General features: G+C 37.4%; 1 protein-coding gene across 1 annotated transcript in view; it reads right to left on the bottom strand.

Moving 5' to 3' along the window:
* LOC124162539 (synaptotagmin-3-like) overlaps positions 1–23,026 on the bottom strand; it is a 269,510-nt gene extending 246,484 nt beyond the window's left edge. The window contains exon 1 of the mRNA XM_046539114.1: positions 22,692–23,026. The gene's annotated coding sequence lies outside the window, so the exon portion shown is untranslated. The remainder of the gene's footprint in view (positions 1–22,691) is intronic.
* Positions 23,027–26,594: the final 3,568 nt, after the last annotated feature.

Genomic DNA, 26,594 nt, shown 5'->3' on the forward strand with positions numbered 1-26,594 from the left:
ACTATACCACACCAGTTTTTTCACTTCCATGAGTCTCTCATTCCCCGTATCCTTTTTGGTCTGTCCTAGGTAAATAATCAGTTAATCCTTCCATTTTTTCCTTCCAACATGTTACTCGCTTCACTGCTGTCTCTATATTTTAGCATAATGGGGTTGAAAACGTAAATATCCATGAAAATGATAAAGAATGCAAAAAAGTTGCATATTTTTTTACAGAAAGTGATTTTCAATACCATGAATACGCGTATAAAAAAGTAAACCGAATAGTTCATTTTGCCTGAACGTATTGCTCTCGAAGTATTGCGAGAGAGTTACTTTTGAGCGAACTCAGCCGTAACATTTGCATAGGATAGACTGCTAGCTGGTCGTCTGGCTGTGAATGGAATGCAGCGATTCTGAGCCCTCTTCCTTCGATGGGACTACTATTGAGCAAGAGCTCCCGAGCTCTCTAGCTGCGGAGAGTGCAATCAGAGAGAGGGAGGAGAGAGACCAAGGTAATTAATGAGGGCAAATGGAGTTTACCCTCGGAGTCTCTGTTAGCCAGCCATTGATTGGAGGAAGAGTGCTGAATCTGAGAGCCATACTCAACGCATACGGTGTTTCTGATGCACTTTTTTGAATTAAGGATAGAGAAAAGTCCGCTTGACATGCGTGAGGTAGAAATTATTATAATGATAGTCCGACATATTAAAGACTCTCTGAGCATGACAGAAATACTTGATGAACTATTTAAGAACAAACGAATAAACCGAATACGAATTATAAGTGGAATTTACATAGCTAAATCAGTGTTTGGGCGCATCTGAGCTATCTCATATCAGAATAATTGCAGCCATACCGATGCCAATATCTTTAGTTATGGTTCATGCTCTGCATTTACTATTTTATGATGATTTTATTCTACAGCTAGCAGGCCACCCGGCGTTTCTTGGGAAGGATAGTACCCACAGAAGTGGAAAACTTGGAAATGGGAATTGATCGTTGATTGTTGTGTTAGTACGCTCGCAGACCCTAAACCGTCGTTCTAACGCAACCCTGGTAAAAGTTTACACTGGACAGATTAATAGTTAAGTGTAGTACTCTTTGAGATAGGATTTGTCTTCAAGCTTGTAAAGAGGTGTCCCTACCTGGCAGGACGTCCAGCCATAAAAGCTGAATGACGTGACGTAACAAACGGTAAAAAGAAAACGACCCACAGGACGCGTCGGACGCAACCGAAAGTGGCACTACAGGATTCGGTACCACGAGATGCACCTACGCCCAGAATTTTGTTGCAATCCGTGCAGCCATATTGAAATGCATAGCGGACAGGCAAACAGACATCCTCTTTTATATAAATATTAATAGATATTACAGAGAGGAGGGTAAGGGACTATAGTTTGTTCACTTTATGTCTGCGGGTGAGCTTTCGTGAGAGCCCGAACACTCTCGGATGGTTTCGCTGATAGGAGAGGGGTAGTACCGAGAGAGAGAGAGAGAGAGGAGGAGCGAACATAACGTTGCCAAATGTACATAGCCGCCCTACTTTGTTACTGAAAACGTGTGAGTCATTTTGTGGCCACAGATTTTTTGAACCCGGCGCCGAGGTAATATACCTATTCATTTGGAAGGCATTGGGAATAATCCTTTCTCAGAAGCCCATGATATTGTCAGCTACCGCGTTGAATGAGGCACCGTTGGTGGAAAGCATACCTAGTCACATGCAAGAAGAACGCGTGAGTTTTGGCAACACTGCTCCACAGCCAGATTCACGATGGTCACTCGTCGGAGATCTGAGAGCGACTCACTGAGGCCACGCCTACTGTTTGCTGATTGGCAAAGATAAAGTCACATGTCGAGAACCTTTCCCTCCCCTCATCTCCACTTGCTTAGGCCACACCAGCTCACCGGCATAGATAAAATGAACGGAGTATAAATAGGCATAAACTTAGCCCCTGGAAAACCTGCTACCCGTTCTTCATTTCATAAATGAGATTGCATAAGTTTCAGGATACTTGATACTACTCGAGCGCACCGCGCCATATGAATTTTCCCTCGCGATGCCGGTATGCGGAGAGGGGCAGGGTCCAAAAAGGAGGTTAGGAACGAAGGCTGGAGTTTAGAGAGAAGCATCCTTTGCGGGGAAGGAAGGCAGAGGTGGCGCCAACGCGGCTAGTGGGAGGGGAGCGCAATCCCGCCAGGAGTTCGGGGCTCGATTGCAGCTCCACAAGTGGGAGAGGCGTGAGTTTTATTATCCGAGAGTTGGTATGGTGTGGGGTGGGCGGGGGAAGGAGCCCCAGCCCATCTCTCCAGGCAATCTGCGAAGGGAGGAGACGCCGCCCCCCCCGGGCTGGGAATAATTCCGTTTCCACCGCTGCAAGCGCGTTCCCTTTAGAGGTGAATTGAGCTGAAGCAGTGCACCTGTTTTGGGATTCTCCGGCGAATAAACATGTTCACCACTCCTCGCTAATGTGGAACACTCGAGTAAAGCGTGAACTCTCACTCCTCCAGAGGAGGACTGAGGCTATTGTACCGCATTCCAGTCAACCACTGGCCATGAGGCTTCGAGGCCGCTCATCATTTCCTCATACTATTACTCCCAATACTATATATATACTATACTATATACATAATATACTACTCCCAATTACGGTAATTATTACCATATTAATCCAAACCGTAGCATTGATATGGTGGTTATCCAAGCTAGACTCAAGGGTACAATTTCACGATAAACTTATTGAATATGGTTTAATGGAAAAGGTACTCGTACTTGAGGAAAGGGTGAAAAATCTTTCTGAAGAATTAGATGAGTTTAAATTGCAGGTTTTAAGCGGAAAAATTAAATCTTAATACCTTGACCTAAACTTACAATGATTAAATACATTTTATCCGTTGATGGAGGTGGTATTAGAGGCATCATACCAGCCATTATTCTAGCAGAAATAGAAAAGAGAGCAAGAAAACCGAAAAACTATACGGGAGTCGAGTAGTTGCACCCTTATGAAAACTATTATTCTCTGTTTGTTGGAAGAAAGTCGCAATATTCCTTTTTATAATTAAAAATTTATGCTGAGTGTCGTCTCAAAGGATAGGCCAAAGTGATATACAAAATTATTTGTCAAAGTTTCGACACATTTTTTACATCTTCTTCATGGTTATGTGTGAATGTGATTACATTAAATGAAGGTATGAAAGATTATTATAATGTTTTTACTAAAGTAAAATTCAAGAAAATAATTCAATTGTTCATAAATTAAAATAAGAGTTAAGGATTTTTACATACATTTTTGGCAAATATTTGTTTGCTGGTTGTAACTAAGCTGGTACGAAATCATAGTTACCATGCATTTGAATTTATTAAGTCAAAATAAATTTTAATTAGAGTTTCAACGTCTCATTGCAGATAGTTTTGTTTTTTAAAGGTAGGAATTATTTAAACTTGATTGTTTCTGGCTTTACTTTGTGAAAATCCATTCTTAATAATAAAACGTTATTGTACTTTTCCACACGATTTAATTAATACGACCGGTTTCGTCGCAGAGGCGACATCATCAGGTACAGAATCCGTTATAATAAAATAACTGTTATTATAACGGATTCTGTACCTGATGATGTCGCCTCTGCGACGAAACCGGTCGTATTAATTAAATCGTGTGGAAAAGTACAATAACGTTTTATTATTAAGTAGGAATTATTTCTTTAAAAAACCTTTTTTTACATTTCTATCACAATCTAAAATTCAGTGTTATCGAATTCAAAGGGAGTATGATTTTTGTTTATTTAATGGTTTAAAAGGGCACATATTTTTTAATTGAAATGCAATGAAAAATGTAATTTACCTCAATGCCGTTTACGGTAAAATTACATATTAGCTTTCAAAAGTACTTCCGGGATTGATTCCGTATATTTTACAACTAAACACCATTTATTCGATGATCCTAATTGCTTTAATGAACACAGAATATCTATTGTAAGAGGAATTACACGAGAATACATCCAAGGAAGTTTACCTTCGTGATTTTTAGAGAATTCGTCCTCCATCTCTTGCATTCCTTCAATTATAAGTGTCTCATTCCATTGGTTGTGAAGAAAACATTTTTGTAGCGATAAAAATATATAATGAATTGCTGACAATTAATGTATAAATGGGATGCATTTTTCCTCGACATTCGATTTAAATTTTAGAATATTAACTTTTTTTATCAAAAGTAAATTTTCACCCTTTGGCTGTTCATCTGAGACAATATTGTTAGAAGGAGAACATTTTAAAAGAGGAAGTAAGACAATTGTAATGTACATGAAATTAATTTTTTAATCTCTCACTCTTATCTAATATTATTTTATTTCATATACAAGGGGTGTAAGAAACAGCATTATTCTTCTGCATCATTAAAGCAAAAGTGAGAATCTATTTTTTGTTACATTTAAAACACCTTCTATATCTATAGTTGCATTTAATAGTTTCTTTTGTTTTTTTTTTATATTTTACTTTGGATCTCCTAACATGGTTACTGAAATAAACTCACTTCATCGATGAAATATATATAATTTCATTTTGGCTGTTTGTGCCCCTTGGAAGATGAATCTATTTTTTATATTAACTCTCACTTTATCGATTCATCTTGGACATTATTACTGAAAAAAGAAGAAATAAACAGTAAGATTTGAACTAATAAAAATCCTAAATTCTAATACATGCTGGGTAACTTGCATGTTAGTAAAGAAAAAAATTTGAATAGAGAAACTCATTTGCTTGAGCTTCATCGGCTACATCAAAGCCAAAACAAACGGCTAAAAAAATAATATCATGTAATACTTCTGACAAATATTTCTCGAATGCAGCATTAATTAAGACCATGCTATTAAATGGGACGACACCAAAATCCTTTGCCATGCTCAACGTTACTGGGACCGCGTAGTTAAGGAAGCAATAGAGATCCGCCTCAATCCCAAAAATTTCAATCGGGACACCGGCTATCATCTAAGCACTACATGGAGACCTGTAATCAGCTGTATGAAAAACATAAGGGTTAAACGTGAAGAATTTCAAAAGACCTACAGCCAATCGGACGACACCTGAGCCGTATTGTTGTCCTCGGTAAACGGTCGATCCAGTTCAGTGTGAAATTGAACTTCGATAGAGTAACACAGCCTTGAGGATGGAAGACAAGTCGTCTTCCGAAACGTCGGCTTACATAAAAGCTTTAACCTGGATGCAAACCCGAGAAATATTTGTCAGAAGTATTCACCAGGAAAAACTTAAATCGTTTATCATGTAATACTATTCCCAATTTCTCATCTCAGTTTTCTAAACATGATACAAGAGAAATTAATCTAGCTCTTGGCAATTCAGTGTTTTAAGCCATGATTTTAACGAATGTTTGAAGATCAGTGACTTCTTTTAATACTCTTAATTTACATTGTTACTTTTTATTCTTTTCACGTATTTGTAGATGAATCATTGCTAATTCACAGCACGTTTAGGTAATGGCTACGGTAATTTCGGCTTAGTGCTCAAAAAGAGTTGTCTGGAAATCTCAGGGTATATGTGCCGTTAAAAGGAATTGTAAATAAAATTCGCCCTCACAAATGTTATTTTCACGCGCATGAAGAGGCCAAGGGCTTCTTTTTCTTTCAAGAAGTGGGTTCATCGTATGAAGGGAAAGGGTGACGATACTGCATTTTTATTCGTTTGAGCGCTGACTAGTGTTTTGTTTTCTGTAGCATTCCCTTTCCCCTTAGATGAGCACTCAGATGTCACCGGAATCCACGGCACCTAGCACAAAGGCTCCATGGAAATTCTTTTATATTTTGTTAGTCTCACGAGAAAAGAGGCCTACGAGCATTTCCCCCATGCCACTCCATCCATTCCACACCCCACCGTCTTCTTCCCTCTTCTCTGATCCTTGTCCCTCTCCTTTATCTCGCGCAGTCATCGCAGCGAGAGGATGAGAGGATGTTTTATCTTGAGGATAACTCTTCGTCGCCATGAGTTTCTCGAGTCGAAAGACGATTTTAAGCCTAGCGTATGTGTTTTTTTTATCTTCAAATCAATTATACAACCTTGCTTTTAAGAAGAGGTTAAGTTAAACAAGAATTTTGTTCGGTATTTATTCATTACAAAATATAAATAGCAACAAAAATTTAAAAAATCGGAATTAAGTTTCATCTATTATTTTCTTACACAATTATTTTGCTTTCATACTCTAATAAAATCTATATTTGTAATACTTATTTTTGCGTTCGCTTTAAACGGATTTAGGCTCGTCTTAGTGGATAAAATAAGATTGAAAAATTTAAACATTTCCCAATTAACGGTTTACCAAGAATTTCGTATTGGCGTTATTAATCCAAATCGGTATTATTTTATTGCAACATGTTTTCAGCGATAAGAACCAAGTAGATGGATGATTAATCTGATAATTATCTTATTATTATGCGTAGCTTGAAATTGCATCTGCACGTTTCAATTTAGAAGTTATTCAGCTAAATGTCGCACTATACACGTGAAAACACCATTTTTCTCCTCATATAAAGACTATTCACCACCAGTTAAGGATAAATTATACTGCGGGAATTCCAATTTTATTAGAAGCAATGAGAAAGGTCTGAATTTCACGAAGGAATGGCTTTCAGAATAAAACCACGAGTAAATTTGTGTTGCTACAACGGCTTAAGTCGAATCTCAAAAAGGCAAGAGGACAACATCAGGTCTCCTGTCCAGGAAAATATCTTTTTTAGAATATGGAAAGGCTTTATTAGGAAAATCCTGGATACCACGAGAATTATTGTAAATATAAAACTTTTTTGTGGTGGTTAATAAAAAATGGATTTCTTATAATTCTGCTGATACATGGGTTACAGAATACTAGTAGCAAAGAACGTCAGAAATCGAACGGGGATGATGTTTATTTTCACAATTACAGTACAAAAATACAACGATTTCACAATAAAATACAGCGCCAATTAGGCAAAATTATTGAGGTTGAGAACTTTAGAAAATTTTCCATTTCCAATACTAGATTAATTAAGTAGAAGGACATATGTTCCGAATTAAATCAAATATACTGGGTCCACAGTAAGTACTTCAGGGAAAAAAAATAATATGCTAAATAAAACTCATTTGTCCTAGATTCGAACCACAATCACTCCAGTTACTCCCAATGGTCTTTCTTGAGACATTTGACATTAAATTAACTTTAATAAATGCATGTTTATGATGCCTTCGAAATTTTAGAAAAAAATATTCCATTACTTACATTAAATATATTTCGACAATAGAAATGAATTTGAAGATACCTATTCAAGTCCCATACGAGTGTTATTTCTACACTTCGAGGATACGTATAGATTGAAAATGTTAGACATTTGGTTTAGTTTTAGAATAAAAAATACGCTAAATACGTCGCTCACTGGGAGTTTAATTTAAAGTTGCCGTTTAATGGGATCACTTTGGCCCGGGGCACATATTTTACTCGGCTCCACTTCAACCCCTCTTGTAAGACCCGGAAGGGTTTGTTTACTTTCCCACCGGTCTGGTTTCTCTCCTCCTCGAGCGGCCCGCTCGCGTCATTTGTTTCCTCCCGTGCCGTGGATAGGCGGCGCCCCATCCCTCACCAATCGCATTCGCCCTCCCGCTTTCCCGCCCGCATCACTTTTAGGGGACGGTTCGCTTGGGTTCGTGGCGGGAGATGCGTCGCCCCTTGCCGAGCTCTTTGGCAGAGGCGGGCGGGCGCTCCGAACGCTGACCCAAATTCCTCCGCGCACGTCATCGATTCTGGTGGCGACCCCTACCTTCTCCATCGATCTCCCCCCTCCCTTCGAACCCCAACCCCCTTACTTCCCCTCCCATCCTTCACTCCTCCTTCCCTCTCCTCCCTTACCTTACTCACACACCCTCTCAAAGACCAACCACCTTACTTTCCCCGCACTATTCCATTTGTTTCATTCGGTAAATAACTAGGAATGGGACCCATTTAAATTCAACAGTTGGCGAAGGATGAAATATGGCTTCAACATTATAATAGCATTGGTCTATAGTGGATTTATGTAAACGCAGAGTTTTAGAGTAACACACCATTTACATCTATACACTAACCTGCAAGCCGGCTCACTAGGCGAGTGGCAGGGAGTGTTAGTTCACCAGCCGTTAACATATAAAAATGATACGCCCTCACGAAATCACATCTTGTATTTATTAAAGTCCTTTACTATTAGGTGGAAAAAGGAATTCCTAAACCTACCCGACCGACAAAATGCATATCTTAATTTATCGCTTCTGTCCGACGAAGAATGGTGTTCCCATATGAAGTTATCCGTGTTGCTCTTAAAGATATCGATTCTCATTTGTTCAAGTAGTCTAAGCCTAGCTGGCAGCCTCCGCGTATCCAGCGGCTCTCAGCTTAATTCGTTTAACATCTATTGAACGCTTTCTTTAGGCCTATGGCAATTTTGACGAAGCGCACAGCTTCTTACTGTTTTTTGCTTTTTCATTCATACATTTTCATAGCAAGTTCATTTATGTTATTTATACATTACGTATCTGAATTATCTGCTTACACATATTCTTTATCTCGGAAATTGTCTTGCCCTTCCCTAACCCACTCTTTGGCTTCCCTTCACCTATCATTAGTAACTGGTATCTTTCCGAGAAAGGTTTCATTAAAAATATACATCGCGGAGTGAATATCATTTCAAATGTATTAAACCGCATTTACATGATTTCTCATCTCCATACTTTTTCCACGCAGTGATATAAACTTCAACTGATTATCTCAATTTTAAGTGAATTAAAAAAGGAAAGGGTGTTGATTTGCGCCGATTATATGCTTTCCTAATGGATATTAAAAAGTTTACATTAAAGATGTAAAAACAACCGCTAAACCCACGCCTGATGGTACCGTAACATTTCAACACCCTGTCGCAATAAACAGTCTTACCGAGTGATATTCGCCTAGTTTTCCATTCTTTTCACCATAAAGAAATTTCGCTAAATAAACACTGAAACTGTTCGTTTTGTTACAAGCCTTAAAATTATTTCTTGAGGAAATTCTTTCTTAGCGTACCTATGAAAAAAATATATTCACAATTTCATGGCTTTAGCTGTAAGAGCTTGTGATGTACGTTAATGGGTGAGTATATCAGGCAGTCAAGACATGTTGCTTTGCATGAGAAATTTATTCCTTAACGGAGATGTTTGTTGTTGAAAAGTAAATGTAAATAAATTTAGGCTTAAACTTATGATACCATTCTATTATGGAAAATAAAAATACAGCACTTATTATGTAGCCGAACGGATACAATTCTGGTTTCGTAACTTGGATATATCTTTTGGAGGTCGTCTCAATTTAACTATGTTAGGAAACCAAATTCGGATCCATTTAACATATATGGTGAGCCCAATTAATTGTCATATTTTATTTCTCGTTGTATTCATAGTTTATCATTACTTTTTAATGCTCAATAAATTCCCAATTGAATATTTTACGTTTTAAAAAGTTAACACTTTTTGAAAATTGCCATGAATTAATATTTCCGGAAACATTTACTGCCTGTATCCTTATATAAGGTCTATCATCACAATTATTTGCACAACTTTTAGGAATTCATAGGAATGTTCTTGTTTTATTCACTGAAAATATGGTATATAGATTTAACAGAGAATAGTTTATAATTAGGAATTTGCAGAAGATAATCAAGTTACAACAAAAGCGTCTCATTTTATTTAAGGATATGCGTTTAAATAAAATGAATTTCGCGATAAGGTTTTAGAGAAAAGTAAATATTTTCAACTTTACCCACTAAAGGAAAACATAACATGATAATGCAAACCTGCAACTAGAGACATAATCGCTTCAGCCACCTTGAAAGGGTTCTCTGAATGATGAAAGGGACTATCGCATTTGCAAAAAGGGGAGAATCTCATCTCCCGAGAGCTCTTTCCATGAAAGACAGAGATATTTAAGGGCGGGAAGCCCGGTTTCCAAAGCTACCATCTGGAAAGTACTGACAAATTTCCTTGCCTCCATTAGCCAAGATACGGATTTGTATGTTATTAGTGCAACCTTTGAAAGTTTTTAGTGCAAACTTAGACATTTTTAGCCAAAATTTAATTATTTTAGGCTATTTTTCTGCATGTTTTTAAAATCCAGATAACCTTGATTGAAGTTCTAAAGGCATTGAAATTCATTGAAATATTTTTTGTTTATTTATTCGACCTTCCTTCGAGCGAGGATGGCGAATATTGACCAGAGATAGCCTTACAGGCACCTTTTCTTTAACGACTTCCAACATTTGAAAATAGTTTCATAACTATTTATGTGTGAATGAAAATGAAAAAGCAGGTTCATTTTCATTATGTCACGTTTCCACTCCATCTCGCCTGAAACCTCAGACTATATTTATGTGTGAATTTCGCAAGGTTTTCGACAGAACATTGGTATAACGATATGTAAAAGTAGGAAAGACTGAGCAATTACATGTAAACGGTGAACTACTCTCGAGGAGCATCATGCATAAATGTTTATCGAAAATAGGTAATTGATGACTAATTCGTATGTAAACTCAAACTTCTTAACATAGCAGTTGGCTCATCTTTTTCGATGTAATTTAACATCAGGTTAACCGGTCTCCATTAAATCTAGCGACTCAGCTAATCCGCAGTCGGACTACAAATGAATATGCTCAGAAAATTAGGCGTATTTAATTGCTTAATGTAATATGTAAAAATTTACGTAATCACGTTTAGGCTGGGAATAATTTGTAGCTATTTTTGTATCCTTAGGGAAGATCAGTAAATGAAATCATAAAAATTAATTCGAAATTTGACAAACAAACATAAATGGCTCCTCGATTGCAGCTTGGTACCTACTGATAATAAGCTGGCGGTGAAGATTAAATGAGAAAGAAGGAGCCAAACTCAGAGATGCGTAGTAGAAACCTACCCGTTAGGTCATATCCTGTCCCCTTTATACACCGATTATTGACAGAGTCCGTATCACGTTATCTTTTGCAATAAAAACATGTATGCAAATTGTGGCTCTAGTTTCTGTTTTCTTACTACCTTTTGACAATTTCTATCCAAATAATTCGAGTCACCTTCATGTCCATTGCATCTAATGCTGTGTTCCTGTAGTACAATTTTGGTTTTATTTTTCCAGTTCAGCCCTTACCGTCTTCCTCTTTCAGGTTGTTAATCACGGTAATAGCCAAGTCTAGCACACTTCAATTTGCCCAGGAAAATAGAATTACGGTTTCATATCAGTCCTCCTATTCTGTATTCCCATCTCCTTCGAGCACATTTTAATCCATTGTGAAGGTTTGATAATATTTTCTACTTTTATATCCCTTGATATTCAGACATTTCCAACATCTTCTCTCTCTCTCGCGGAGGATTTTCTTTTATCCGCGTTTTATTAATATCAAACAGAGAAATTCAAAGAGCTTCGAATCTTTTGCAGACTTCTGTACCTATAGATAGATTCACGATCTCATCTGAGTCTCTTTCAAATAACATACAATATATAGTATGCTAAACTCCTTAAAATGTATTGATATTCTGGTCTTATTGTATATATAATTTCCCTAATTTCTTTCTGTTCTCCTACAGCATGTTTTTCGGTTTGAATTATTTAAAAGTTCACGGTAAATATTTTTGATATCGATAATTGCTAATATTTCGACAACAAATAACTGTAAGAATTTATATTTATTTTAATGTGTTAATATTAATTCATGTAAAATAAATTGAAAGTTACCTATTTCATACTAAAGATTTTCGTGTTTAATTAATACGTTCAAGGATATTGTAATGGATTAAGCAATAGGCGATTGTAGACTATAATTATTATAAGCTCAAATAATTGAGATATCTTCTTTTAATAGGCGCTAGTATGATAACCCGAGGATAAGTTAACAATATTGAAGGTGGGCTTTTAGAAATACAACATAGGAAGAGGTTTTAGATTTTGAAAATTCAATAATATTTATATTATACATCCTCAGAAATGTGAAATAAATTTTAGGCATGATACCTTGAATGGACTCTTTTGCGTCGTAATGTGCTTCGTCTTTAAATATACATCGACTCCTCCTCAGCCACGCCCTTAGTACGAATCTCATCCTTAATATCTATTCTCTTTTGATTCACGCGAATTTAAATATATCTTGCCCAGTTATCATCTCCATATTTATCCACATCTGTCACGTCTCTCTCAGAAAATGACTCCAAATTTTTGCACAAAATTCCTTCTCAAATATATTCCACATTTTAATATCCTTAGCAATCCATTATCTGAAGATGGCATTCCTTTGTTCTTTATACATTTTTCCATCCCCAGCATAGCTGATTTCAGTGCCAGAAGCTGCCTCAAAAATTAATATTTTTATTCACAGAAATACATGTTTTTCGGTTGACGAAGTGACTGAAAGTTGAATCAACTACAAAGGTTTTGCATAGCACTAATCATCTGAGAAAATTGCGAGATATTACAAGAGAATTACAATTTACAATTTAATTATTCAGAATTACAATTTAACGGATGCAAGAGTGTAATATTATGTGCGTAACCATTGTAATAGAGTCCATAATTCATCAATATATTTAGATTGCGAGATATTTTATCAGTGTCTATACAAGCATGGTAATTTATTATTCCAAATTATTTTTCCAAATGAATGAATCTCCTTATTTGCGGTCTTTCTCCAAACTTTAAAGCGTTATTTAATTATAAGTTTTGGTTTTAATGTATTTAATTTGTCCTAGCACGAATAAAGTATGTTTTCTGAAAAAATATTTTCTGTACAGAATAGTCAGAATCTCGGGTTTTAATAGAGCACGTCAGCTTGAACGAATATGTTCATTTTCAAATTCATCATCGCTGTTCAAAATAAATGCAAAAGTGTGGAAATATACAGGCCTAACTTAGATAAAAATTTCCTAGTTGATGGAAATTTGCTATTATCCAAATCGTGGGTTCCCTAAAGACCAAAACAATATATTGATATATGTATACCAGGACTAGCCACGGTGATAACTTTACTATATATGTTTAATGGATACGAATTCGGTTTCCTAGCATAATTAAATCTTGATACGACTTCCTCAAGATACGGCTAAGTAATGAAACCTGGAATTTATCCGTTCAGCAACATGGTGATTGCTATATTTTTTTAGAAAAATATTCCGGTCAAGGCGAATGATTTTTTCACTGTGGAGTTTCCGCACAATGTTACATATGTAACCTATTCAAGCTTGTGCCCTCTATTAACATAAATTATTCATTCCCATCCCATCAGTAATTTAGTCTTCCCTCAGTATTACTTCAAAATATCTTCCTTTACACCATTCTCTTTTCTTTGAATCTTTTTTCCTTTACGTAGGTGTGTATGGCGGTGATATAGGATAAGTACTAGTATACACATATTCGGTATTTGAGGCAGCTGTATTACTGTCGTACAATGTTTTTTCTACTTTTCCAATGTATCCTTTCTCATCTCTTACCTAATGGCTCGGCCCTTATCACAGCACTGGCCGAGTCCAGCATCCTTCGATATTTTCCAGGCGAATCTAATTAACGCTTCCAATCAATCCTCAGAATCCAATTTACCATATCCTACCAACATATCAAAATAATTTATATCTAATATCATATGCCCATATGGAACATCTCAGCTCCATCTAATAATTTAGCTATAAAAAGTGTTACAAATTTTTACAGCAAAACAGTTAAGAGCTGAGTCCCTCATTTCCGCAATATGCCAGATGACACTGTTTTTCCTACATTTTCCATACCTTATATCTAAAATATAATTCTCAAATCCGATTTCAAACTAATACTAACTTTTCCATTGAGTGTCCTGAACTCATCTCCAATTTAAACTTTGAAAGTTTAAAAATTTAAACTTAAAGTTCCATGCAGACCCGCTCGCACGCATTCGCTCCTCCATATGCCCATTCTCAGACTGTCCCTGACCAAACGTTCCCTCCTCTTCCGCCTCTCTTCCGTCATATATTCTCTTCCAGAACACAATGACCCGTTCTCTATGCCGAACTACACTTTTACCAACCGGTCTCTTTCCCAACTGAGTGGCGATTCTTGAGGTCATTATCATTATAGTTATGCATTTTTATTATGAAAATTTAATATGTTTGAATGTGTTTTTATTATTTATGTCTGTTATATTGCTCCTTGTAAACTGGCAAGTAGTACGTGGGCAATTTATTAAATGAATAACCGGTCTCTTCTCTCTGATCTGATTGGAAATTCTTGAGGTCATAATCATTACAGTAAAGCATTTTTATTTATTAAAATTTATTATCTTTGAATGTGCTTTTATTATTTATGTTTTTTTATATTCTGCCCTGTAAACTGGCGAGTAGCACGTGGGCAATTTACAAAAGGAATAACCGGTCTCTTCTCCCATCGGTCTCCCATCTGATTTGAAATTCTTTAAGTCATAATCATTACAGTAAATGCATTTTATTAAAACTTATTATGTTTGAATGTGTTATTTACTATTTATGTTAGTTATATTGTGCCCCTTAAACTGGAAAGTGGAGTGTGGGCAATTTATAAATGAATAAATAAACACTGTCTTTTTCCGGGTATTCACAGTAATTCCAAACACGGCTTCTCTCTCTTGTGCAGGGTTTTATTCCAGTCGCATTATCTCCTGGTAAAGCAATGATATTCATCTGTGTAGCATCCCGTGGGGGATTAGTTCCTACATGTGCCATAAATATCCACTTGTAACGATATTGTTTGCCTTCTTTGCTCAGGCGCCAAGTGTTTGCGTGCTATTGATGTGTTATAAAACTGGCCGTAAAACGTGTGCAGGCATTTCATGGCAAAGAACACCATGGGTGAAATATTAATACCAAGAGCCTATGATATACAAAGGAAAAAGTGAGCGTAGCTTGTCAAAATTTGCCATTTCATCACTCCTGTACACAGCTTAAGGGCAAGTAATGCATCTTTTCAACTTTTAATGAGCATCAAAATATTGTTTAAATGGGAAACTCAATCATTTAATTTTAGAATACTTTACAGAACAATTTAAGAATTTCCATGAAACTCTTGAGATTATATTGAAAGCTGTAATTATCACAATTGGTGCCAATAAACAGACAAATCACGGGCTGATAAATCCGAAAATAATTTTTCAATAAAGTGCGCAATTAGGGGCAGACAACGCTATCTAGACAGGGACAGACAACGCTTCAGAGTAGGCAGTCCTCTGAGTCTTGTGGCATAAAGTCTAGACTTTTGACTGTGAGAAGTGAACTTCAGGAGAATTTAAGCAGTAGAAGTTTTGGTTATTTTAAAAATTTTAGGTTTTACAATTTAACAATTTTAATGAAACATTAACCAAGGTTCTAAGTTTTTTGCTTGCCATTACTAGTTATTTTTATCAAATTTTAAATTAATATTTAACCACTATTGCCAGTCATGTAATTTATTCAAGAAAACGATTGAAGAATAAAATGTTACAATTAAAAAACATCGTTAAATTTTTATGAAGTCTCTAGTTGCACTAAAAAAAATAATAAAGTGGGTTCACAAACTAGAGGATGGTGAAGTAAAATCTGATGCTTTCCCGGCGAATATATTCGAAAAAGGCTATTCGGGATTCCAACCGGGTGGTCTCCCTCCATTTTGCCTTCAATTTTGGAATGGAGGGAGACCACCCGGCTGGAAGCCCGAATAGTCTTTCTCAGAACTCAACCCTTATTACCTTCATTACTCATGAATAATCCTTTTCTTCAAATGAGAATTTGGCGCTTAGAAATGAGAACGGTATGGATTTCAAGGTTTTCATGCACGTAACTCACATCATTTTAATGGTGATAATTCGCTCGGTAAGTAAATGAAAATACAGCCGTTGGTCCAATCTTAAGTGCACCTCGTGCCGTCCCACGTATGCATGAACCCTGAGCATACAATAAGTTTTTAATTGGTCTTTAACTAATTATAATGCTCAATTTTAAATCCTTGTTTTAATTCAATCAACAATTGGATATCATCAGCCATGAGGAGAGACACAGCAAATAATTACATTGACAATGCAGACTAGCCCATAGAGACAGATTGATATTGATCGTGCTGCACATATAAATAAAGCACCTTTTTACTTACCCAATCCTTGGGCTAGTATGCGGCAGTGTACCAATACAATTACTTTTTTTACCCTTATTCGGTTCTCGATCGGTAGATTGTATTGATTCTTGAACAGACGTTGGTATAAAGAAACATTTAGCAGTAAATTAACCACAGAAAGCACCTTGTGTAAAATTTCAGTGCATAAATTCAATGGCAGCGCTATTAGAAAACATACGTGCAAACCTCAAGTAAATTAACGGAATGCGATGGTGGTTGGCGTAACATGGTGAAACTCCTTCATGATGCACAAAGGTTAAGAAAACACTTAGCTGTTTCACAAAATAAAATATATTGCGACCGGTTTCGATACAGCGTATCATCATCTGACCAGCTTATTTTATCTGACCATTTACATGACCATCTTATCTGACCATTTTATTTTGTGAAACAGCTAAGTGTTTTCTTAACCTTTGTGCATCATAAATTAACGGAATTTTCATCAAAATACTTATTCCATTTTGACTTCGAATATTCTCAAAGGAATTTTTTAGATTTCAACTATGTAATTCTGCCAGAGCTACGTCATGAATTAGCAGTAAAATACGTTTATTTGCTGACGACGCTGTAATATATCGCGAAATTAGCGATCACTCTGACTATGAAATTCTATCATCGGATTTAAACAACGTTTATTTGAGGAGCCAAGAGTGGGGACTCGAGCTTAATCTGAGCAAATGTATGTCGGTACATTTTTTGCAGGGTTCGTCCAACTTTAGCTATGTTAATGCTTTGGATGGTATTAACATAAAGGCAACAGACGAAGTGAAGTACCTAGGAGTTACGATAACCTCGAACCTATCGTGGGGAACACATACAAGAAATGTTTGCGGCATAGCACTGAAGAAATTAAGATTTGTAAAGCGTATTTTGGGAAGATTTTCGGATGAGAGTGTAAAAGAAAGGTGCTATTTCACACTCGTCCGACCGCACCTTGAATATGCAGCGAGCGTATGGGATCCGGTGATGAAGGACTTAATCCACGAACTGAATAAAATACAAAGGAAGGCTGCGGGGTTCGTAAAAAACCGCTACGGGCGTACAGACAGTGTTATCCAGATGTTAAGCGAATTAGGCTGTGAGCCGCTGGAGACTCGGAGGCTGCGCGCTAGGCTTAGATTGCTTGAACAATTGAGAATGGATATCTTTAAAAGCAACACGGAGAACATAATATAATATCCGCACTATATTTTCAGGTCCGACAGCAACGATAAATTGAAAGATGTTTTGCCGAACGGATAGACATGGGAATACGTTTTTCCCCCGAACCATAAAGGATTTCAATAATGCTGGTTGTAATTTCCTTAGAGCAATTCCTGTTCGTGTGTAAACGGCTGTTGTCCTAACACCCCGGCCACACGCCTTTTAGGCGGCTTGCGGGTTATTATGTAGATAAATACTTTTTATGGGAAAGGATATTCTATGCTATGATTGCTATAAAAGTATAGACCAAGTTAGGCTACTTAAGTAATTCAACCTATAACGTGCGTGACAAATAATAGCACAATGGCCATAAAAAAGGGATACAACTCTCAGCTTCTTGACTCTCGCTGACGCAACCCATTATCGTCTACAAGGTTTAAAAGGGGAATTAAGGGAGCGTTGTATTCGGCGTAATTATCGTCAAATGCGTCTGTCTCCCGTCTAAGAGGAACTGGGTCACTGTCTCGTTTGATTATAAATGAGTATATAGAAATAGAAGAAATATTTAAATTCTTACTTTGTACGAAGGTACCATAATGATTGACAAGTGAATTCCATATTCTTTGCAATTGATAAATGAATACCCATGTATCAGAGAAAATTAATGAGTAATTTATCGCCTACAACAAAATTCGATGATCAGAATGAGCCTTAATAGAGATAGATAAGTATTTGGAGAAAATAGCAGGAAAATTTATGGTTCAAGTATCGAGTCTAATGCAAGCATGTAGCCCATTTTGATCTTACAAGGCGTACAGAAATATTTGGTTCCAGAAATATTTGCAATCATATTTATTACGTCCTTCGATCCAGTCAAAAATATACCCGGATTGATGGTCGCGATGGTACGTATGTTACGCGTTCGAGTAGCAAGTGAGTGTCAGCAAGTAGCGAATAATTTCATGAGTACAATAGGTTTTATCAGTATTGTCATTGGTTGATTTAGCCATCAAATTATGAAGGCGATGATGTATCTTCCGCAATATTATGCTTAAATTTACCGTCTGTACAGAGGAGGACTTTTCAAAAAAATGAACTCCGTTTCAAAATTCCAATATCAAGGGTTCAATAAAGGCATAAAAATTTAAATTCTTACTTTGTATGAAGGCATCATAATGAACGGTAAGTGAATTTAGTATTTTTGCGATTGATAAAGGGATAACTGTGTATCAGGTAGAATGAATCAATAATTTATAACGTAGGATAAAATTCGCTAATCAAAATGAACTTTAATAGCTTTTATAAAAATTTCAGCTAGGATTTTAGTGCATTTTAATGTCAGGTGAAGAAGATCATGAGACCCATTTTTATTTGATTTAAAAAATTTTAAACCGGCCCTCATTCATTTTCGATTAATATCTCCTGCGCTCTTAATAAGCTCCATGCATCAAAAGTGATTAGTTTCCTTCACAGACGAAGTGAAGTACCTAGGAGTTACGATAACCTCGAACCTATCGTGGGGAACACATACAAGAAATGTTTGCGGCATAGCACTGAAGAAATTAAGATTTGTAAAGCGTATTTTGGGAAGAATTTCGGATGAGAGTGTAAAAGAAAGGTGCTATTTCACACTTGTCCGACCGCACCTTGAATATGCAGCGAGCGTATGGGATCCGGTGATGAAGGACTTAATCCACGAACTGAATAAAATAAGTGATTAGTTTCCTTTGCCATCTTTATGGGAAAATATTTTGAATGCTAGCTTCGACTCTTACCTTCCTACTCCTCGCATTAGAAGGCAAGACATCATCAATCGCTTCGATAAAGTCCATTACTTCCTATTAAATCATTTAGGTACCTTGATGTTTATACAAACTAAATTTAACATTTTGGTGACTCTGAAAGCACATAGATTGGATTCATAACAGTATAAATGGCTACCTGATCACCGTGAAAAGGCAAAATCTTCGGCAAGGTTTCCTACAAAATTTACCAGTGACAACGATACGTCATCCATCGATTTAATGTATTGAATAAGTTAGTATCACATTGCAGTGCCTTCTATGTTCCATATCCTCTGCTATCCTAAATAATGTAAAAATGTTGCGATTTATGGTTTTTAACTTCACAAATATATACTTATTGCAACGGGTACTGCTCATTGCTCTTTCCAAGAACTGCAAGGTACTTGTATCTAGTTCTGAGAAAAATATGACTCCTGAATTGCAGTTCACGACACTTGCACCGAATATTCCCCATTCATATTGTCACTTTTTACAGCATTTTATATCTATTCCTGTTTAATTTTAATTTCTAAATAATTTGACTCTTTAATTATATTTCCTTAGATAAAGTATTTAAAAGCACGTTTGTAGCATGCTCAACATTGATAAAAAGGAATATCATGGTGGACTTGTTTACTTATTCAGAAATCGAATGAATCTCATGAATTGCATTTAAAGTTGAAAAATACCTCATTTTAATGCCAAACTCCTTCAGCTCTTATATATAATTTGACATTCATGAAATAATAATGGATCTGCTACATGTAAATAATAAAATTCTTTTCCTGTGAAAACTTATGAAAAAAATTTTCGTGCTTGAAATGATCGGACTATCCAAAATATGCAATTAATTAAAAGTAGAGTACATATTTCAAATTATAAAAACTGAATGTGTGACCCGCTAGGATTACAGTTCAGATATTCAATTGGTGATATCAAAGTATACTCTGAACGTCAAATATTCAACTCTAAAGAACGCAATTCCATAGTTACTTAATAGTGATTCTTGGAGAGATTCAAATTTTATAAAATTTAAATCTTGTTATTTATATTTAGTACATGGGTATACCCAGCGAGGGGCAGCTACCCTCCCCCCCTAAAAGCAAAAATCGCAAATGTCTTTGAGGAAAATAATATTTTTTCAAGCAAATAAATTTAAAAACATAAAAGAGCTGTTACAGTTTCCTTAAAATGTTGATTTCATTCACCTTTTCCATGCTTAAATCTTACCTTTAACTTGAAAAACCATGGCATGCCCCCCCTAGTTTTTATCCTGGGTACGCCCTTGATTTGGTATCCGGAGACAATGTAAATCTGGAATTTACTTTTGAAATGTTATGTATATATTAAATTTGGAATATTTATTACATAGTTCAGTGTTAAATTAACAGCGGAAGAGAAACTAATCTCTGCCTCTTACTATCTTACTTCCTACTATCATTCGGAAGAAGTTTTATTTGCACAATTGATCGTGTTTATACTTTTTTGTAATGATTTCTTCGTAAAAATTACGGTTGCTTATCTAGTGGAAGGCATCACGTGGCTATTACTTTTCCATTTGAATCTCTAATGCGCTAAAGCAGCATCACGGCGCCAAACTTCCAACTCCTCGCATTAGAAGGCAAAGACACCATCAATATCTCATGAGATTCATGGTACGAGGGCATCGACACTGACGTAAGCGGCTTATAGTATTCCGTGGGAAAACCTTAAGAGTGCGTAGTGAAACTTCGCTCGTGGCGGCTCTCGAAGGAAGACTTCTTAAGAAGAAGAGTTACTCCGGAGAAGTGGGAGGGGGGCAGGGGATCTGCACGTGACCCATTCTCGCCCAATTGGGATCGTTGGCGGGGAGGAGCAAAAGGTTTGGAGGGGTTGGACAAAAGTTTTGACAGTCGACGGCGGGCATTGTCGAAATCCTAAGACCGCATTGCGGGAGCTGTTCGCGTTTGTCTGCACTATCGCGGAGGAGTCACGGAATGGCATCTTCCCTAGAATGAAGAAGAATGAAGACTACTAAAGCCCATAGACGCGTTCTTGACCGAAGCGAAGGCTGAAGAATACTCAAGACTTATGTCCACGGAAGATGACGCACTGGACTTTTCTAAGAAACCAGAAATTTAACTGTACAAGAATATAATCAGTATACCTTTCTCTTTAATATTTTAAAATGTATATTTAGAGCCAACACTGTACCATGTCAGTCGTTTTCCAATTTTTTATAGTTACATAATTTCCGGATCGAGATATTTTTTGAACACCACATTTAAGTAGAAGTATTCAACAGCCATTACGTGATCAGCTGAACCTACTAGAACGACGTTCAATATGTATCTTGCGCGCGTGTCTGATTCAAATGTCTCATCATTTCGCGGAACATTATACGTAACTAGTTGTTGACGCTACTGACGACTTCACAACCAACTAACGGCTATAACGAGCATATTATCCGACAGAATTACCCAATTCTGAAATGGCAGTATGAGGCAGAGTGCATTCTTTAATACGCGATTAAAGAGGAATGAATTGATCGGGGGCGGGGATTTGTCTTCGCGCAGCGGGGCCGAGCGATGCCATTCCCAATGCCACGGCGCGGTCGGACGTGAAGAGAGAGCGGGGATGAATAAATGATGTCCCACTCACGGAACACACCGTCCACGGAGAATGACGCACTGGACTTTTGATCCTTCGGTCTAAAAAACCTTGTAACCTTCCCTGGCAAATGCTGGCAGAGGATTCCTCCCAAGTAAAAATCTGAGCCGATTGCAACCGTTTCGCCCAAGATAGACCTATAGGTGATCGTTACAATAATGGATGTTTTCGGAAGGATTTCAAGCAGTAAGCGATTCAGTTTTTTCATAATCATTTGCAGATTCAGCATCAAAAAAGTTAATTAATCAGGGTACTTAATAATCGTACCAGAAAAAAATACTAGCGATCAACATCATCAGCGGCGTGTATCGGAGGGAATCAAGGAGAATGCTGTTTGGGGATTCTTCGTAAGTTTTCACCTGAATCAATGCACCCTTTTGGCGGCCGGAGGTCGACTAATGTGTACAATCCACCCATTGTCATTCACATCCCAGATACAAATGGATAACTTAGCCTAGTATTTAAAGCGCGCACAGTTTACCTTTCTAGCGTAATGCTGCTTAGAACACGTGCGGAAATGTTGTAGGTATTTAACGGGGTTAAGCTCTAACAGAAGTATCATGATTGTGGGAGCAACTTTTAGTGAAGGCACGTCAAGCTTAAATGCTTTACACTCTGAATGAATACCTTCAGAGAATTAAACACTCGACATTAACAATATCCACTTGCTGCTAATTTGATGCATCACCGAGCGTTAATTGGAGGCGGTAAATTCTCGACAAATGTTTGATAAACTCTTTCCAACCGATGAGTTTTTATTTGTAGTCAAGGCTAAGTTGCAACAATTGAACGTACATTATGAAGTTCCGAATTTTTACAGAGGAAAATTCCGTAATATTTTTTCCTCGCCGGCCAAGTATTTACGCTCAAGAGCCATAAGTTAGTCCATAGATGCCTATATAAGAAGGTTTTTCTAGATAACCAACAAGTTACACATGTGTATAGGGTAGTTGATCACTGACTGATCTCAACTTACAAGTTTCTCGGGCTTTCCTTTCAAATCTTCCGCTTTCCCCGGCCCCCTTCCCTCGATATCCTGCAGAAGGGGTATCCCTTGGGTGCAGCAAACTCCGGCGAAGCAGTCTCCTTTCCGGGGATGAATTTCCAGCCAAGGAAAGGACCTTTCCTTTTAATGAGATGTCGCAGAGCAGAACTGAGCCACAAGGCCGAGATCTGGAGAACGTGAGGACACTAAAAACGCGGATGTTCAACCAGAAAACAAAACACACGACAATCACACGACGCAATCACATGTGAATCACTTGTTCAGTGCACCGGGGGCGGCCCAGTCGACTGCCCCCTCGCGATGCCTTGACGACACTCCGTCGCCCAGGACGAACACGCTCTAGTTCCCGCGATGGGCGCTGGAGGCGCTCAGATCATTCGGCCTCATCCTCTCCCCCCTACCAACCCTACTTCACCGTGCGCCGGCGCATCTTATTGTTAGCGTGGACATTACGGTTGTCAGGAATCAAAAAATATCGATACAATCCAGTGATTCGATACTTGACGGTGCATGTGCATAACCATGCATGAACGATGACTTCACGGCCTTCAATCGATGTTCTGCGACGGATGCATTAATATTTATTGAACGCCTTTATTTAAGCTATATTGAGACTGCCGTCATCATCCCTTCCTTCATCTAAACCCTCGTCATAAAACTAATACTTAATATTTTCAGCGATGCGTAGGCCGGAACCAGGAGTTTTGTCAGAGGGGGCCCACATACCCCATTACTAAAATAAAATAAATCCATTATGTATTTTTTTAAATGCAGTATTCAAATTACTCCAAGTATATTTGCTATTAAGAAGTTTTATTAATATAATATATGAGAATTTATAAATTAATAATTGTTGTTAAATAATTTGATTAGAAAAATTAAATAACTTTTTATAAACTTTTCTAATTTCGCCCCCCTACAATATGCCGCCAGGGACACGAGCCCCCTCCGCCCCGCCCTAATTTCGGGCCTGGAGATGCGCATGGTCAATTGAAATAATGTATGAAAATTTTGAATACAGTCACACGGGAAAACTAGTGATAGTATTGAAGAACACGGTGGTACATAGAATTGCAAGCGGACGACATATGACAATATAATGATGTAGTACAAAATAGAGTTATAGTTTGTCAAATAAAAGGATTTTGTTAGATATATCTTTTTCGGAAAAATCCAATTCAGTTAAGAACCCATACTAAAAAGAGGTGTGAAAAACATGCGAAAATCTCCGAAGAAAGTGAAAATGTGTGAAAAAAAAGTGAAAAAAAATAACAAATGGAACAAAGGCACCCAGTACCTGGATATAGATATAAAAATGAGAGGTATTTCTATTTTTATATGTTTAGATAAAAATGAGGAATCCGGCCTAGCCATAGTTATCATATTGATTGTCGAAGAGTTCATTTTGTGGAAGTTCAACGATGGAAATAACACTAACAGCTGTATTAATTTTCCACACTTTCTCTATTTGCATGAACCGGTTTCAATGTTTTCACATCGTTATCAAGAGCTGTCTTAGACAGCTCCATCAGCAGAGAAAAGATGCCTTGAAAATATTGGAACAAGTCGAGCAAATTAAAAATTGTGGACATTTTCCACATCTGTTTGTATTATTACTAGCTATAGTAAGATTTAACATTTTCCCACCGTTAAAACTTTGAGACCGAGCGTCATCTATAGATTACGCGCCGGACTCCGCCCAGATCCGAGCGTCATCTATAGATGACGGCCGACTATGCTGCTAAAAATTTTCGAATCTGGGCGAAGTTAAAACTTTTATCTTCGGACTGAAAGTGTTAATCAGTCGGCAGCAGAAATTGCTAATGCCGAGTGATTTATGTTCCGAAAGTTTTTCACTTCGTTTGTAATGCATTTACGTTTTACGTGCTTTCACCGAATGTTGCTCCCACAGTCTCGATGCTTCTACTTGAAACTAGCCTCGTCATACACCTACAGCATTTTTGCACGCACCCTAAACAGAATTACATTGGAAAGGCAAACTCTATGCGAGTTAAAAACCTTGAATGAATGTTAAACAGTGAATGACGATAGCCTATCCAGCATGCATCAGCCAAAAGTTAGCATTGGCTCAACATTCAGTGGCCATTGGCCAGTGCCACTTTGCTCGCATTTTAATCGGTTATCAAAAATGTTTGTGGCATGATGAGAAGTGCAATGCAATCCACTTTTTTTCAAATATTTTGAAAGATAATGATTATAATTGCGAGGAATACCATTGAAAAGTTATGAATTTGAAGGGTCACATCATCTTGTATATAAATTTCGGTTGTAATGTAGATGCACATATATAATTAGGCATTGAAAGTTAGGTGTTAGCCGTTATCAGTTAGCAGTGAGCTTTCATAGTGGTTTGAAGCTGCTAATTGCTATCTTGAAGATGCATTAGCTATTAGCCAGCTCATTTATTAAAATTAGGTTGATAAGGGTTAACTTATGGTTATGTAACCTCAGGTTAACTAATTATACCCAGTTTCCTCGCGAAACGCGGATCACTTCGTCCGCCAGCGATGCGAGTGGCGACTTTTGTGAACCAATATAAATTTGCGCGGTGGATGACAACACATTTAGAGCCCGACTTGAGGGTCCGTTTTTGTAATATTCGTGGTCCCAGATATGAGATGCGCAAATTGCTTGGTTCAATCGAGGCGGTAGTTTCTCAACATCTCGCCTCCGTCCTTCGAATGACGCCTCTCCTCCCGCAGCACGAGTTAAGCGACGACGGCGAGCGCCTCTGAGAAATGTATGCGCGATCACACGAGTGTAAAGCAACACCCCCCTTTCCCCTTTTCCCGCCCCTCTTCAACCGCTCTCATACCCCATTTTCGGCCCATTTTTTTACGCCCCAAAACCACGAACAATACAAAAGAGAATCCTCAAGTCGGCGTCTAAATGTGTTGTCAATCACCGCGAATTTAAGTCGGTTTACTAAAGTTGCCACTCGCGTCGCTGACGGACGAAGTGATCCGCGTTTCGCGAGGAAACTGGGTATAATTAGTTAACCTGAGGTTATATAACCATAGTTAACCATTTTCAAGCTAATTTTAATAGATGAGCTGGCTAACAGCAAATGCATTTGCAAAATGTTTCATTACTAAGTGGCCTCAAACCACTTTGAAAGCTTAATTTAAATCGGTTTACCAAAGTCGCCACTCGCGTCTCTGACGGAAAAATTGACCCAAATTTCACGGGAAAATGGGATATGATTGGGGTTGTTCACAGAAATTTATAATCCTAATGATGTGATCCATCAAATGGATAGCTTTTCAAAGCTGTTCCTCGCAATTACAAACATTATACCGCAAAATATTGGAAAAAAGTGGATCGCATTGCACTCATCACCGCGCCTCGCGACATTTTTGAAAGCCGATTAAAATGCGACCGAAGTTGCAACAGAAATCATCCTTCTGTGGGATGGAATTGGGCCTCCTCTTTGCAGTTCCCTTTGCCCACAACAGCCAATATGGTTGTTTTTAGTGGGAAAAACTTCCACGTGAGAAAAAATTGTAAAAAACAGGGTTTTTCAAAAAGGACTTCACAACTTTGAAAAATCAAATGGAAGCGTTTTTTCAATACACACCAAATCGTTGTATGTGGGACTTGCAGCTCATGAGACGCACACCGGGTCGATTTCGTGGAGCTGTTGATAAACACTTGTCTCACTTGCTCAAAGAATTCGTCAGATGCGCTTGGACGACCTGACGATTTTTATATTTATTGACCTCTCCATTTTTGCAAAGTATTCATGCCACTCATAAATTGTAGGCCTACTAGGAGGGTCTTTAGCATACCTGGTACTGAAATTAACCTGAACTGTTTTCACCGAATATGATTTTTCAATCCGAAACACACAGC

Source organism: Ischnura elegans, chromosome 7 (assembly GCF_921293095.1).
Source record: "Ischnura elegans chromosome 7, ioIscEleg1.1, whole genome shotgun sequence".
Lineage (NCBI taxonomy): Eukaryota > Metazoa > Arthropoda > Insecta > Odonata > Coenagrionidae > Ischnura > Ischnura elegans.